Source organism: Hordeum vulgare, chromosome 7H (assembly GCF_904849725.1).
Source record: "Hordeum vulgare subsp. vulgare chromosome 7H, MorexV3_pseudomolecules_assembly, whole genome shotgun sequence".
Classification (NCBI taxonomy): domain Eukaryota; kingdom Viridiplantae; phylum Streptophyta; class Magnoliopsida; order Poales; family Poaceae; genus Hordeum; species Hordeum vulgare.
The window spans coordinates 413,479,025-413,494,708 of NC_058524.1; positions in this window are offsets into that span (position 1 = coordinate 413,479,025).

Genomic DNA, 15,684 nt, shown 5'->3' on the forward strand with positions numbered 1-15,684 from the left:
GATCCCGGAAGACAGGCCTGACTTCACATACTGGACTATTTATTTTGACGGATCTAGACAGTTGGAAGGCTCGGGGGCTGGCGTGGTGCTGATATCGCCTCAAGGAGACAAATTCTGCTATGTCCTCCGACTCATGTTTCCATGTCCCAACAACGCTGCGGGATACGAAGCTTTGCTTCATGGCTTGCGACTCGCCAAGGAGATGAACCTTACGCGGGTCAGATGTTTTGGCGATTCTGATTTGGTGGCTCAGCAAGTTTCAGGTACTTGGGATTCTCGGGACCCCTTGATGGCGGCTTACAGGGGGGATGTGTCTGATGTGGCGGGTCACTTCCATGTCTATTAGGTTGATCACATCGACCGGCGCCTTAACAAAGCAGCTGATGCCCTTTCACGTCTTGGTTCCCAGCGTAAGCCGGTTCCCCCCAATGTTTTTCTAGATACTCTGCATAATCCTTCTGTAAGGTTGCCCTCGGAGGAGGAGTTGGCAATACCAGATCCCGAGTCCCAGTTCGTGGCGGCTCTCCATGTTACGCCGGATTGGGTTCTTCCATATATGGCCTATCTCGCCCGAGGTGAGTTACCTACGGATGAAGTGTTGGCTCGCCAAATCGTTCGGCGAAGCAAGTCCATGGTTATCATCAATGGCGAATTATATAAACGAAGCACTTCCGGGGTTTTCCAAAGATATGTTTCCTCTGAAGAAGGGTACATAATTCTAAATGACATTCATTCCGGAGGTTGTGGGCATCAAGCTGGGTCACGCTCTTTGGTTTCAAAAGCGTTCCGTCATGGTTTCTTCTGGTTGACGGCCCATGCAGATGCAGAGGAGATAGTTTGTCGATGTGATGGATGCCAGCGTTACGGGCGACATGCCCATGTGCCGGCTCAAGAACTAAGGATGATACCCATCACTTGGCCTTTCGTGGTCTGGGGGTTAGACATGGTTGGCCTCTTTAAGATGTCGTCCAACAAGAAAACTCATTTGCTGGTGGCAGTTGATAAGTTCACCAAGTGGGTTGAAGCAGAACCTGTTGGAGCTTGCGATGCGGAAACAACAGTCAAATTCTTGAAAAAATTGATCTTCCGGTTCGGATATCCGCAAAACATCATTACTGATAATGGCACTAATCTGTCTCAAGGAGTGATGCAGGAGTTTTGCCATCGTGAGCACATCCGGCTTGATGTTTCTGCAGTAGCTCACTCGCAATCTAATGGACAGGCGGAGCGGGCGAATCAGGAAGTTTTGCGAGGAATCAAACCCCGACTCATGGTTCCCTTGGAACGTACCCCGGGGTGTTGGGTTGAGGAGTTGCCTTTAGTACTATGGAGCATCCGGGCCACCCCGAACCGTTCTACGGGTTTTATTCCTTTCTTTCTGGTTTATGGAGCAGAAGCCGTTCTTCCGACTGACATTAGGCATGACTCGCCCAGAGTCGCCACTTATGTGGAACATGACAACGAGCTGGCGCGTCAAGACTCTTTGGATGCCTTGGAGGAAGCACGTGATTTGGCTGCAGCCCGATCGACCATTTATCAGCAGGACTTACGGTGTTATCACAGCCCCCGCGTCAAGAGCCGAACTTTTCAGGAAGGCGACTTAGTGCTTCGACTGATACAAGATTGTACTGGCATGCATAAGTTATCACCACCATGGGAAGGACCGTTCGTCGTCAGCAAAAACCTTCGCAACGGGTCCTACTATCTGGTGGATCTACGGCCTGATCGGCCAACCACGGAGGCTGAGTCAACTCACCCTTGGAACAGAGACCACTTGCGGCCTTATTACACTTGAGCTATTAGCTCTACGTTTTGTAAGTTTTTCATTTCCTATAAAGCAATAAAATTAACGCCTCCCGGCTTGGGGGCTTTCCTGCTAATTCATCTTATTGAAAGGTATGGATCTTTATTTTTCATCAACAAGTCGCCCAAGCATGGACACTATCCATACCAAAGAGCTTAAGTCGCCACGATGCGCTTATTACAAAACTGGGTATCGATAAGCCAAAGAGGATCGCAGTCACCACAAGCGCGTGATTCAAACATAGGCGCCTTATAAGATTCTGTGGATTAGGCTGGCTTACTTGAGGGCAGTTTGTTCTCAAGTCGTTTTGTGGTAATAGCGTATACGCTTCTACAATCCTATGACGGTCTTTCCCTTAATCATAGGTCACTTGGGTGCTTCCTCTCACTGAGATCAGCCTTACTACCCATTTGGCCTGCGAAAAATTACCGCATTACAAATGGTTATACTGGACTGTGTGTTGGCCGAATCGCCATATGGACCCGTGAACTCTTGGCGAGTTATTCCGCTCATGGACCCTAAACTCGCCTTGGTTAAAACATGTCTGGTACCGGCTAGCGCCTCACATGGAAAATAGAGAAACCATTGGTTCATTGAACCCGCTTCACTGAAGCTTGACTCGTGCCTGATCAGCCGGTCTAAATACTTGAGCTTTTGATACAAAAGTCTCCCTTGGGTAGCACTTGAGTTTATTTAACTCGTCCTATCCTGTCGCGACCTGATGAGCCGACGAAATTGCTATTTTTTACCTTCCTGGCACCGCCACAAGGTTTTTCAGACTTTATTCTGACTCGCCTCAAATATCTTGGGCCGATTATTATTTATTATCATCCATTACTCACCGAGATGGTTTGATATATGTTTTCAAGACTGACAGGTTGATGATCAAAATCATTCTAGCCATGGCGGGTCAAGCATCATAAAAACGCCTCAAACGGCGGGTCAAGCATCATAAAAACGCCTCAAACGGCGGGTCAAGCATCATAAAAACGCCTCAAACGGCGGGTCAAGCATTTTTAAGAGCCTTAAGGGCGACATAAGGATTTTTCAAGACGTCACAGAAGCAGTTTTGATCTCTAAAAAGACTTATTACTTGGCTCTTATGGCCAAATCTATGAAGTTTATTCTGCTGATGTCCTCGGATCAGCCTGCTGCGAGCTCTGGCCGACTTCAATTTGCAAGTCGCCTAGTACCCAGTTACACTTGGATAATGCGGCGAACTCATCGTCATCGTTCAGCACTGATGAGAGATCCGCCTCCAAGTCAAAAGGATTGTTGGGTCGACGCGGAGTTAAGCTGGTCGTTACAAAGGTTGGCGGGTTAACTTTCTTGTTCTTGTTGTCATAGGCGGCTTGGTATTTTGATAAATCCAAGCTTGCAGCAAGCTGAGTCGCCGCCAAACGGGATTCTTTGACAACACGCTGGTAGTCTTCTTCAACAAATTCTGACCCGTCATCCTTGAGCTGGGGAAAGCCCGCTGCTACTTCTTCTGGGTTTATTTCTGGACCATACGCCAAACACCGACTCAGCATAGTCAGTGCTCCTTTTAAGGCGGCTGATCGAGTTAGCTCGCCAATTTGAGGAGGAAGAGTAGATAAGCAGCCAAGCATCTTCTTTATTGATGTTATGGGTTCCTTGGCACCCATCACTTCTTTCACGGTCAGCACACTTCCGGTATACAGTTGCTCCGTCAACGTATAAATCGCCTTCAGCATCAGGACACAATCATCCTGAAAATTGGCGGCTCTCGGACCTGTGTAAAAGGTAATCATGGTCAGCGATTTCTACAAGCTATTTATTTACAAAGTGCAAGGTCAAGGGTTGGTTTTTACCAAAAACGGCTTGCGCCATGTTGGAGATATGTCGCTTTAAGCCGGCCATCTCTTGTTGCACAGTGTCCAATTTGGCTTCGGCTTTTTCTGCTCGCTTTATTAAGGCATCTTGATCAGCTTGAGCCTTTTTAAAGTCGGCTTTTAGCTTCTCCATCTCAGATAAGATCAGTTGACACTTCTCTTCTGATTTTTCCTGGGCATCCTGCTGATCGGTTAAATTTTTCTTCAAGTCACCAAATGCTGATTCCGTTTGGGTAAGTGATTCCAGTCGAAATATATAGTCAAGGGGCAAGTCTCGGAATTATTGCAAGCAACATCCCTGACCCTTGGGGGCTAATGTATAGTTTTTAGACAAAATTTTACAATATCAAGACCCGACTCATCTTTTTACAGATGACCCGGCCCTTGGGGGTTACAGGTCAAAAGTTTTTTCTTCAAATATCAAGACCCGACTCATCTTTTTACAGATGACCCGACCCTTGGGGGTTACAGGTCGAAAGTTTTTTCTTCAACTATCAAGACCCGACTCATCTTTTTACAGATGACCCGGCCCTTGGGGGTTACAGGTCGAAAGTTTTTTCTTCAAATATCAAGACCCGACTCATCTTTTTACAAATGACCCGGCCCTTGGGGGTTACAGGTCAAACGTTTTTCTTCAAGTATCAAGACCCGGTTCATCTTTTTACAGATGACCCGACCCTTGGGGTTACAGGTCGACACATTCATTTCTACTATCAAGACCCGGCTCATCTTTTTACTGATGACCTGGCCCTTGGGGGTTAATGAGGATAATACAGTATGCAATAAGACGTACCTCATGTTTATTCTTCAGCAATCGAAGCAGACTTTTTTCCATCTCATAACTCGCCTCCAGGCGACTTGCAAAACCAGAGCAAAGTTCTTTGAATTCAAGATTCTCATACTGGGAGAACTTAGCCTTGGAAAATTCATGCTCAAAAACAGGTTGAGCTGATGATGATACATGCTTCGATAAAACTGCTGTGGCCGGCTAAGGGAAGCGAGTACCGGTGATAACTACAGCGTCTGGGTCTTCTGCTGTTTTCAATAGACTTGGCGGGTTAGGCGCTTCCATGTTTTCCTTGGGCGAGCTCGGGAGATCCACTTGATCTTCAGGTTTGTCTTGGTCAGGGTTATCCTGGATCGGCGCCGATTTTTCAATAGGCTCCGAAGCTGTAATGGGAGTTGACCCGCCAGTTTTCCTTTTCTTCGCCTGTGCCCTAAGAGGAGGAGGGGGTGCGTGTCATGCCCAAGATGCGACCCTATCCTCAATTTGGCACGAAGGCCTCATCAGGGATAGAAGCGCATCTCGTCGTGTCGCAAGAATGGATATCGTTACAAGTACATGTACTGAAAAGAAGAGGTATATAACAGAGCTGGCTTACACTCGCCACAAACTACATCAGAGTCACATCAGTACATTACATAATCATTAAGAGTAAGAGCAGGATCTGACTACGGACGAAAACAAACGACAAAAGAAGAACGACGTCCATCCTTGCTATGCCAGGCTCCCGGCCTGGAACCCATCCTAGATCAATGAAGAAGAAGAAGAAGCAACTCCAAATGAACAATCAACGTGCTCGCGTCAAGTAATCTTTACATGTACCTGCAACTGGTGTTGTAGTAATCTGTGAGCCACAGGGGACTCATCAATCTCATTTCCAAAGGTACCAAGACTAGCAAAGCTTAATGCGTGAGGTATGGATAAGTGGTGAGGTTGCGGCAGCGGCTAAGCATATATTTGGTGGCTAACTTACGAGTACAAGAAATAAGAGGGGGGAAGATCTACGCATAGTGGACGTGAACTACTGATGATCAAATGAATGATCCTGAACACCTACCTACGTCAGACATAACCCCACCGTGTCCTCGATCGGAGAAGGAACTCCCGAAAGAGACAATCACGGTTACGCACACAGTTGGCATATTTCAATTAAATTAACTTCAAGTTATCTAGAACCAGTGTTAAACAAAGTCTCCATGTTGCCACATAACCGCGGGCACGGCTTTCCGAAAGATTTAACCCTGCAGGGGTGCTCCAACTAGTCCATCACAAATTACCACAAGCCGCATAGAAATCCTCAATCACGAAGCTCGCGATCTCGTCGGATTCCCTAGTGGAAAACCTCAACTCTGAGATTACCCAAAGCATCACCGGAATCCCGATGCACAAGATATCTCGTCAAAGGTAAAACTAATCCAGCAAGGCCGCCCGGCGTGTCGACGATCCCGATAGGAGCCGCGTATCTCGTTCTCATGACACGATGGATAAGTGAAGTCTACGTGTGCCAAACCTCGAGTTTCCTCGCGGTGGCCCCGCACAGTGCTCTATTTTGGACCATCATCATCAGCACTGGCCCTACCTGTATTATGTAGAATTACTCCTCGGGTAGCGCTAACTCCCTATGCATTTCAATTTAATAGAATTATTATGTTGGGAAAATGTAGTACCAATGTTGGGCCTTGCCAGACCACCTTTAATCTAAAACGAATTATAAAGGGGGTCCCCATAACAACCCCGATCGTGTTAGCTGCGCTCGTTTATGGAACATAACACCGGTAGCCGAAACTAAGGGGGCAAAGGTGGAACAAAACACCAGGCTAGAAAGGCCGAGCCTTCCACCTTTTACCAAGTATATAGGTGCATTAAATTAAATAGCGTTTAATATGGTGATATAACAAGGAACCCATGTTATCACATGGAAGCAACTGCACCTGCAACTAGCAACACTAACACAGGTTTAAGCAAGCGGTTACATAGCCAATCAGTGGTTTGCTAGGTTGAACAGGTTGAGGGTTATCATGGCATTGTTGAGAGGCTGATATTTAACATGTGGTAGGCAACGAGACATAATAGATAGAAGCGATAAAACTAGCATGGCAATGATAGTAATGGTATCTGGGGAAATGGTCATCTTGCCTGAGATCCCGCTTGGAAGAAGAATGACTCCGTGAAGCAGACAATCCGACGTAGTCGAACGGGTCCTCACATCCGACACGCTTGCGGAACTCTATCGAGACGGGGAAAACCGGAAACACAAATCAACACACGGAATTCACCACACGGTGCAACAACACAAATGATGCATGAGCAGCTGAATACATGCAAGTCACGGCATGGCAAATCACACAAACAAACACTACACATTAAGTGAAGTTCAATATGCAACGTGTTGCATATTGACGAAACTCCACATATGAATTATTTAATTCACTCCCGGTTATTTACACGACAATATTAATGTTGTCAAACATGCCAGAGGTGAAGCGGAAATTAAACTACCTATCTAGACATTTTAAATGAGGTCGGAAAGGACATATAGCATCTCCGAGACGACCTCACATGTTAATTTACAATTCTGTCCAGATCTGAATTAACACATTTGATTAGTTGTTAAACAGCAAAACAAATAGGTTCACGTGATTCTACGCGTCAGTACAAGCAAGTTACACATAGAGAACATCTCCAACGGAGCTACGGGTCAAAAGTTACAAGCACCGCAAGATATGATGGCATGGATGCAATATGTGTGCAACGGCGGTCACGAGCACTTCAAATCATACAACCAGCAAGATAAAATGAAACTACACGAGATTCTAAGAAAGTTTCATGTAGGACACAATCAAAACTGAGCTACGGTTCAACAACTACGAGCAAAACAAGAACTGACTACAAGCTGCCAAAATCAGCCACATAGCATTTTCTACACCCCACAACTACGAGCTAGACAACTCAAATATAATCAACCAAGGCATGACACGAAAGAGGGAAAGAAGCACTACTACAAACAACTAACAACAACTAGCATGGCACCAAGGAACACTAGGAAAATAATTCACAATATGGCTTCTCACACACTATTTCAGACTTCATGAAAATTACACTTCACGAAAGTGCAGTTTTCGATCTGAAGGCATATTGACAGCAGCAAAACCTATAGTTACAGGAATCCAAATGGCATGAAACTTCACAGCATGCTAGAGAAACACAAGGGCTACAGCTAACTCCATTGGACCAACCTCAAATGAGCTACAGAACTAAAGATTTCAGACTTAGAAATATTTCAGCTCCTCCAAATCAGCTCTATTTCTAGCAACTTGAGTGCAATCAAACCACACCTAAACATGCATTTCTATTGCAACCAAAAATACCAGGGGCTAGTCTAAACATCCAAGAACAACTCCCTAGTTGACAACTACTTCAAACGAAGCACGAAATAAATCCTACGAATTAAACAAAAGGGCATCACGGCAAAATATCGCGGGAAATAACTTGCTCAAAAGCTAAAACTATTTGCACAGAAAAATCCCATGGATTTTTCTACCCCGGAAACATATAAAATATGTGGGGTTGCAACAACATAATATTACCTCACGTAAATGCGAGATAATAACCTAGACACGGTAAAATAAACTACCGGCAAATCCCTACACGTAAAAATACAAATGACCGCTCTAAAATACATGGAAAATTAGTTCCTAAAACATGGGCATTTAACCTACGGCATACGAGTAATCCGGACTTGCGCAAAAATTAAATACGACGTCTGTCCTATCTAGATAGCACGTAAACCTAGGCATTCGACACGTCAAACAACGTCAAACAATTAGGCAAGTTTTATGAACGGATTCTACGCGCAAAACTACACGAAATCAATATATAGATCACCTCGATCCGACTTACGTAATAAAAGTTACGGGGGTTTTAAAAATAGCTATTTTCCGGAATGTATTAATTCCTAAAACTACCTAAATATCTAATGGGCCTACAGGGGGCGCAAGATACTATTAAACGCACAAGACGGGATTAGGGCTTCTCACCCTAGCTGGGCTCGACCCAGGTTGCAGGGGAGGAAGAGGCAGGCCGGGCGCTGGGTAGGCCGAAGTTGGGCCGCTGCGGTGGGAAGGCCCAGGCGGGGCGGAGGCCCAGCGGTGGCTGTGCACGAGCGGTCACGGGGGGGGGGGGGGATCTCCTCGTCCTCCCGTGCGGGATCCCCTGGCGGCGGCGACTGCCGGCGATGCATGGCGATGGTGAGGCGCCTGTAGGGGAGGCCGAGGAACTAGGGCTGTAGGGCGGCGGCGTCGCGGGAGGCAAGATCTGCGTGGGCGGCAGGCACCTGCGGCCAGATCCAGCAGGGCAGCTCCGCCTCGTGGCTGGCGAGCGGGGCCTCTCGGCGAGGTTCTCCAGCCGGAACAGCTCGGGGAGGTGGCCGGCTCAGCTCTTCGGCGAGCGACGGCCGGAGGCGGCCCGACGGGGAGGTGCGGCGGCGCGCGGCGACGGGGAAGGCGCGGGTGGAGGAGGGCGGCAGGGAACTCGGGCTCCTGCCAAGGACGACGCGGTGGCTCGGGCCCGGGCGGGCTCCAGATGGGCCTAGGCTGGCCCACGGTGGCTGGAGGCTGAGGGGAGGAGAGAGAGGTGGGATTAGGGTTTGAGGGGCACGGATTTCAAGGATAGAGGGGAGGGGCTGTCTAAAATAATGACATGGGGGCCTATATATAGACAAACGGGGGGGGGGGCTAGGTCACCCGAAATCGGGTTCGGATCCAACCGCGGGGTCGGATTCGAACGATTCCACACGCGGGAACGGGTATGCGGCCGTGTAGAGGGGATATCCGGAGACGATATTGAGAACGGGCGGCACGGCAACGCAATTTAAAACACCGGAACCCGGCCGACGGTAGACCGAATACGGTGCCGCTACGGTCGACCGTTTGGGTACCAGACGGTCTCCGATCGCGACGAAATATGACAGGCGGCCTAGCTATATCTAATTACGACCGCATGCCAAGTTACACCCCGATCAGAGAAAGTTTTAAACGCACTATTAAAACAGGGTTTTGACGATGCCGCGGGCGCGTGCGTGTGCGGTCGGCCTCAGAACGGACAACGACGAGAACCGGCAACTAACAACGGATGCAAGTTTTAAAAACGGGCGGCAACGGGACGCCGATGCAACGCTGATGATGTGCATGATGCGATGATGATGCGACAAAAGAAAATAGGCACACGACGAAAACGGAATAAAGGGGGGAATCTTCTGGAACGTCGGCATCGGGCTGTCACAACTCTCCTACACTACAAGAGGATCTCGCCCCGAGATCCAAGAATGAAAGGGGGAGAGGATGAGAAAGAACAAGAGGCAAAACTTAGTCGCTTCTTTGACAAACGAGTGAAAGCAACGATCCTTGAAGGTTGCAAAGAGATGAGGAATGATATGGCAAAGAAGCAAGAATTCACGGAAAATTTCGGCAGCACTTCGGTAGGAAAATGGGACAAAAAACTCGAAAAGGTAGAAGAAATAGACAATATTCATAACAAACAAGTAAATAGAGCAAGGGAACACCATGATCTTGATAGAACAACAAGATTGACCCAAAGAGCAACAACACAATGCCTCCGGAACAATAGAATAGGAACTAGCTCATACGGAAGAAGAAAATGAAGAAAAGAATGACAACTACTAACTTCAATGAACTTGGCAAGCATCCTTGCAAGAAGAATTGGACGAAGTTGTTGGAAAAACAACAACGAAAAGAACAAGATAGTAGTGGGCTTATGAAAATCATCTCACATTTATGAGGTGACAACCACCCACTAAAAGAAATAAGGATAGGTTAGGAGAAACAAGATATGAACAATTTCTTACACCAAGAGGATACAATGAGAACTTGGATTAATTACAAGCACCATGATAGCACAATCCATAGGAAAAGCTTTAGGTGAAGACCAAACCAAGATAGCTCAATGAAGAAATCCTGGGTTGAAAATATCTCTTGATCATAGAATTGGTGGGTTTAATTATCTCATTCTTGAAAGGAAATCTTTTCGAGACTCCTACACTAAAAAGAATGCTATAATACCACCTCAAAGGATAAAGGAAGAACAAATGCACTTAGAAATGCCAGAGAAAGGATATTTGAGGTCCTCGAACAAGAATCTTGAAGAACACTTGAGAATGAATTGAAACCTTGATGAACCATCATGAAGGACCTCCGTATACTAATGAATGATGCAAAGATATCAAGGAAGAAAAGAATATGATTATGAACTGACCAAGATTTAGATGAAGCCTCACAAAGAGATACTTGATAGAACTTGGAACTCCGGAAAAGAAAAGATAAGCACACTTGATAAAAAGGAATTGATATCGTGAGCCACTCCGGAAGAAGAATTCAGATTACTATGAACAAGAATAAGAATTATGTTATGCTTATCCTTCATCAAGTTTAATTGATGACAAGCAACGGATTTAGCATACCACTTATTCCTCTTGAAAGAATATTGAAGAGATAGGGAGATAAGCACCACTTGAAGCATAATTGAAGGAAGCACCGGTAAGAAATCACAATTGAATGGGAATACCAAGGAAGCATGGAGACACATGAGAATGAAGAGATCATAAGCCACCTGAGAGAGAAATTTAAACAAGACACCAGAATAATTGAGAGACGAACGAAGAGACAACTATTGATAAGAATTGAGGATGAAAGCTGAAAGCTGAGAACGAAGAATCTTCTAAAATGATGGCCTTTGGAGGAACGAGAATGAAAACAACTCAGAAATGCACCAGATAGCAAGAAACAGATTCTCATGATTGGAAACAAATTCAAGATGATAACACGAAGCTGAAATGACAATCTTCACAAGAATGGAGCAAGACTGAGAGAAACACTCCTTCGGTCTTCAGAGAAGAGAATGATGAGGAGAATCCATCAAGAGTTAACTGAGACACTCCGGAATAATGAGGAATGAAAGGTTGATCCAAAGACGAAAATAAATTTGAAGCGACCTAAAGAAGGAATATGACTGATGAAATTCATACTTACGTCATAGTTGAAATAATTAGAGATCTCCGGGAAAAATTAAAAGAGCCAGGAAAGATCCTGGGAAAAAACCTGTGGGTTATGGGCCCACTAAAAGAAACCACCGTTGAAACAATAGATTAGAAAGAGAGATTGCACTGTTATAAGAAAACTAGATGAGGATAGCACCTCAAAAGAATTAAAAGGATTGGAAATAAGAACCCCTGAGATAACTTCAGCACTCCAGATGGAATAGAGAGAAATGACAATAAGAAGACTGATGAGAATTTCCAACATGGGAAAAATTACAAGGATGAATAGGATACAATGAACACGGATAACTGCATTGAATTCACTGGAAAAGATAACACGACTGAATAAGGATGAACACGAAGCTCCTGAGAATCTTCCCAATGAATCACCGGATAAGAGAGAAAAAACAGACAGCGGAAGCTATAAAGAAATGAAATGCACTTGGATGAAATCCAATTACTGAAGAAAAGGGAGGGAGGGCGGGGAAAAACAAAGACAACTTGAGACAGATGAGATGAACTCCGGAAAGGATTGAGAGAATGATCTGCAAAAACTAGAGATGATGGAATTCACTGAAGAGAAGCACACCGGTTGGAAAGAATTGATACGATGACTCTGGTTGAAAGGAATTGATAAGACAACTGATAGAGCAAAAGAATTAATACTCTCATAAAAATATGAGAACACCTCTTAGAAAAGATCTGAAATCACCACTTGACATCGAAGCAACAGAAATTACCATATTCAACAAAACCAAGGATGTGGCTTACAATTAGCTAGAAGAAACTCATGAGAAAGATTTCGTCCGATATTTTCGTGGACAGGAATCCACTAGATGTCGAACCCCAACCTAACATCATGCATTTGTTGGAAGATTATCCTATAAGTAACTACTTGAATTCCCACCTAAGAATTCCCGAAATATCTGGTCATGCAATCTGGTAAATGTATACAAGGAGTAATATCACACAACTCCTATACTAACCCGTCACCTGTATCACATCCATCAACACACAACTAGAATCTCGGACCTTCATCTACAACAGACCCTCGTGATCACAATGATACAACGTATGGCAGTACTCCCGAACAATCTGCACCAGTACTGGGGACATCGGGGTTATCTCAACACTACTAGTATTGAAGCAATTACGAACATCCTTCGTTCTTAGATAGTAAGAAATCTGAATGATAACGATGTGCTCAAGAATCCCCTGGAGCTCAACTCCCCTGAAACTTAAAGCAGATAGGAGGCACCAAGACAGAACTCCGTCACATCGGCATCATATAGATTCCAAAAATATCCGCGTGATCCTAATTTTTTTTTGAGTGGGAAGAGGAGTAGAATAAATTATTGCGTAAAGATTCCTCACCAGAGCATAGAAGAGGAGAAAAAAAGAATCCTACTCTCCGATATATAACTAGACTCAAAGCAGTTTTTCACTAGACTCGACTCGGCCAAGTTCGATCAATCAAGGGGGCTCCTAGGTCGGTACTGCTTTGATACCAACTTGTCACGCCCAAGATGCGACCCTATCCTCAATTTGGCACGAAGGCCTCGTCAGGGATAGAAGCGCATCTCGTCGTGTCGCAAGAATGGATATCGTTACAAGTACATGTACTGAAAAGAAGAGGTATATAACAGAGTTGGCTTACACTCGCCACAAACTACATCAGAGTCACATCAGTACATTACATAATCATCAAGAGTAAGAGCAGGGTCCAACTACGGACGAAAACAAATGACAAAAGAAGAACGACATCCATCCTTGCTATCCTAGGCTGCCGGCCTAGAACCCATCCTAGATCGATGATGAAGAAGAAGAAGAAGCAACTCCATGAACAATCAATGCGCTCGCGTCAAGTAATCTTTACCTGTACCTGCAACTGGTGTTGTAGTAATCTGTGAGCAACAGGGGACTCAGCAATCTCATTTCCAAAGGTACCAAGACTAAGAAAGCTTAATAGCCGAGGTATGGATAAGTGGTGAGGTTGTGGCAGCGGCTAAGCATGTATTTGGTGGCTAACTTACGAGTACAAGAAATAAGAGGGGGGAAGATCTACGCATAGCGGACGTGAACTACTGATTATCAAATGAATGATCCTGAACACCTACCTACGTCAGACATAACCCCACCGTGTCCTCGATCGGAGAAGGAACTCACGAAAGAGACAGTCACGGTTACGCACACAGTTGGCATATTTTAATTAAATTAACTTCAAGTTATCTAGAACCAGTGTTAAACAAAGTCTCCATGTTGCCACATAACCGCGGGCACGGCTTTTCGAAAGATTTAACCCTGCAGGGGTGCTCCAACTAGTCCATGACAAAGTACCACAAGCCGCATAGAAATCCTCAATCACGAAGCTCGTGATCTCGTCGGATTCCCTAGTGGAAAACCTCAACTCTGAGATTACCCAAAGCATCACCGGAATCCCGATGCACAAGATATCTCGTCAAAGGTAAAACTAATCCAGCAAGGCCGCCCGGCGTGTCGACGATCCCGATAGGAGCCGCGTATCTCGTTCTCAGGACACGATGGATAAGCGAAGTGTACGAGTGCCAAACCTCGAGTTTCCTCGCGGTGGCCCCGCACAGTGCTCTGTTTTGGACTAGCACCATCAGCACTGGCCCTACCTGTATTATGTAGAATTACTCCTCGGGTAGCGCTAACTCCCTATGCATTTTAATTTAACAGAATTATTATGTTGGGAAAATGTAGTACCAATGTTGGGCCTTGCCAGACCACCTTTAATCTAAAACGAATTATCAAGGGGGTCCCCATAACAACCCCGATCGTGTTAGGAGCACTCGTTTATGGAACATAACACCGGTAGCCGAAACTAAGGGGGCAAAGGTGGAACAAAACACCAGGCTAGAAAGGCCGAGCCTTCCACCTTTTACCAAGTATATAGGTGTATTAAATTAAATAGCATTTAATATGGTGATATAACTAGGAACCCATGTTATCACATGGAAGCAACTGCACCTGCAACTAGCAACACTAACACCGGGTTAAGCAAGCGGTTACATAGCCTATCAGTGGTTTGCTAGGATGAACAGGTTGAGGGTTATCATGGCATTGTTGAGAGGCTGATATTTAACATGTGGTAGGCAACGAGACATAATCGATAGAAGCGATAAAACTAGCATGGCAATGATAGTAATGGTATCTGGGGAAATGGTCATCTTGCCTGAGATCCCGCTTGGAAGAAGAATGACTCCGTGAAGCAGACGATCCGACGTAGTCGAACGGGTCCTCACATCCGACACGCTTGCGGAACTCTATCGAGACGGGGAAAACCGGAAACACAAATCAACACAAGGAATTCACCACACGGTGCAACAACACAAATGATGCATGAGCAGCTGAATACATGCAAGTCACGGCATGGCAAATCACACAAACAAACACTACACATTAAGTGAAGTTCAATATGCAACGAGTTGCATATTGACGAAACTCCACATATGAATTATTTAGTTCACTCCCGGTTATTTACATGACAATATTAATATTGTCAAACATGCAAGAGGTGAAGCGGAAATTAAACTACCTATCTAGACATTTTAAATGAGGTCGAAAATGACATATAGCATCTCCGAGACGACCTCACATGTTAATTTACAATTCTGTCCAGATCTGAATTAGCACATTTTATTAGTTGTTAAACAGCAAAACAAACAGGTTCATGTATTCTACGCGTCATTACAAGCAATTTACACATAGAGAACATCTCCAACGGAGCTACGGGTCAAAAGTTACAAGCACCGCAAGATATGATGGCATGAATGCAATATGTGTGCAACGGCGGTCACGAGCACTTCAAATCATACAACCAGCAAGATAAAATGAAACTACACGAGATTCTAAGAAAGTATCATGTAGGACACGATCAAAACTGAGCTACGGTTCAACAACTACGAGCAAAACAAGAACTGACTACAAGCTGCCAAAATCAGCCACATAGCATTTTCTACACCCCACAACTATGAGCTACACAACTAAAATATAATCAACCAAGGCATGACACGATAGAGGGAAAGAAGCACTACTACAAACAACTAACAACAACTAGCATGGCACCAAGGAACACTAGGAAAAGAATTCACAATATGGCTTCTCACACACTATTTCAGACTTCGTGAAAATTACACTTCACGAAAGTGCAGTTTTCGATCTGAAGGCA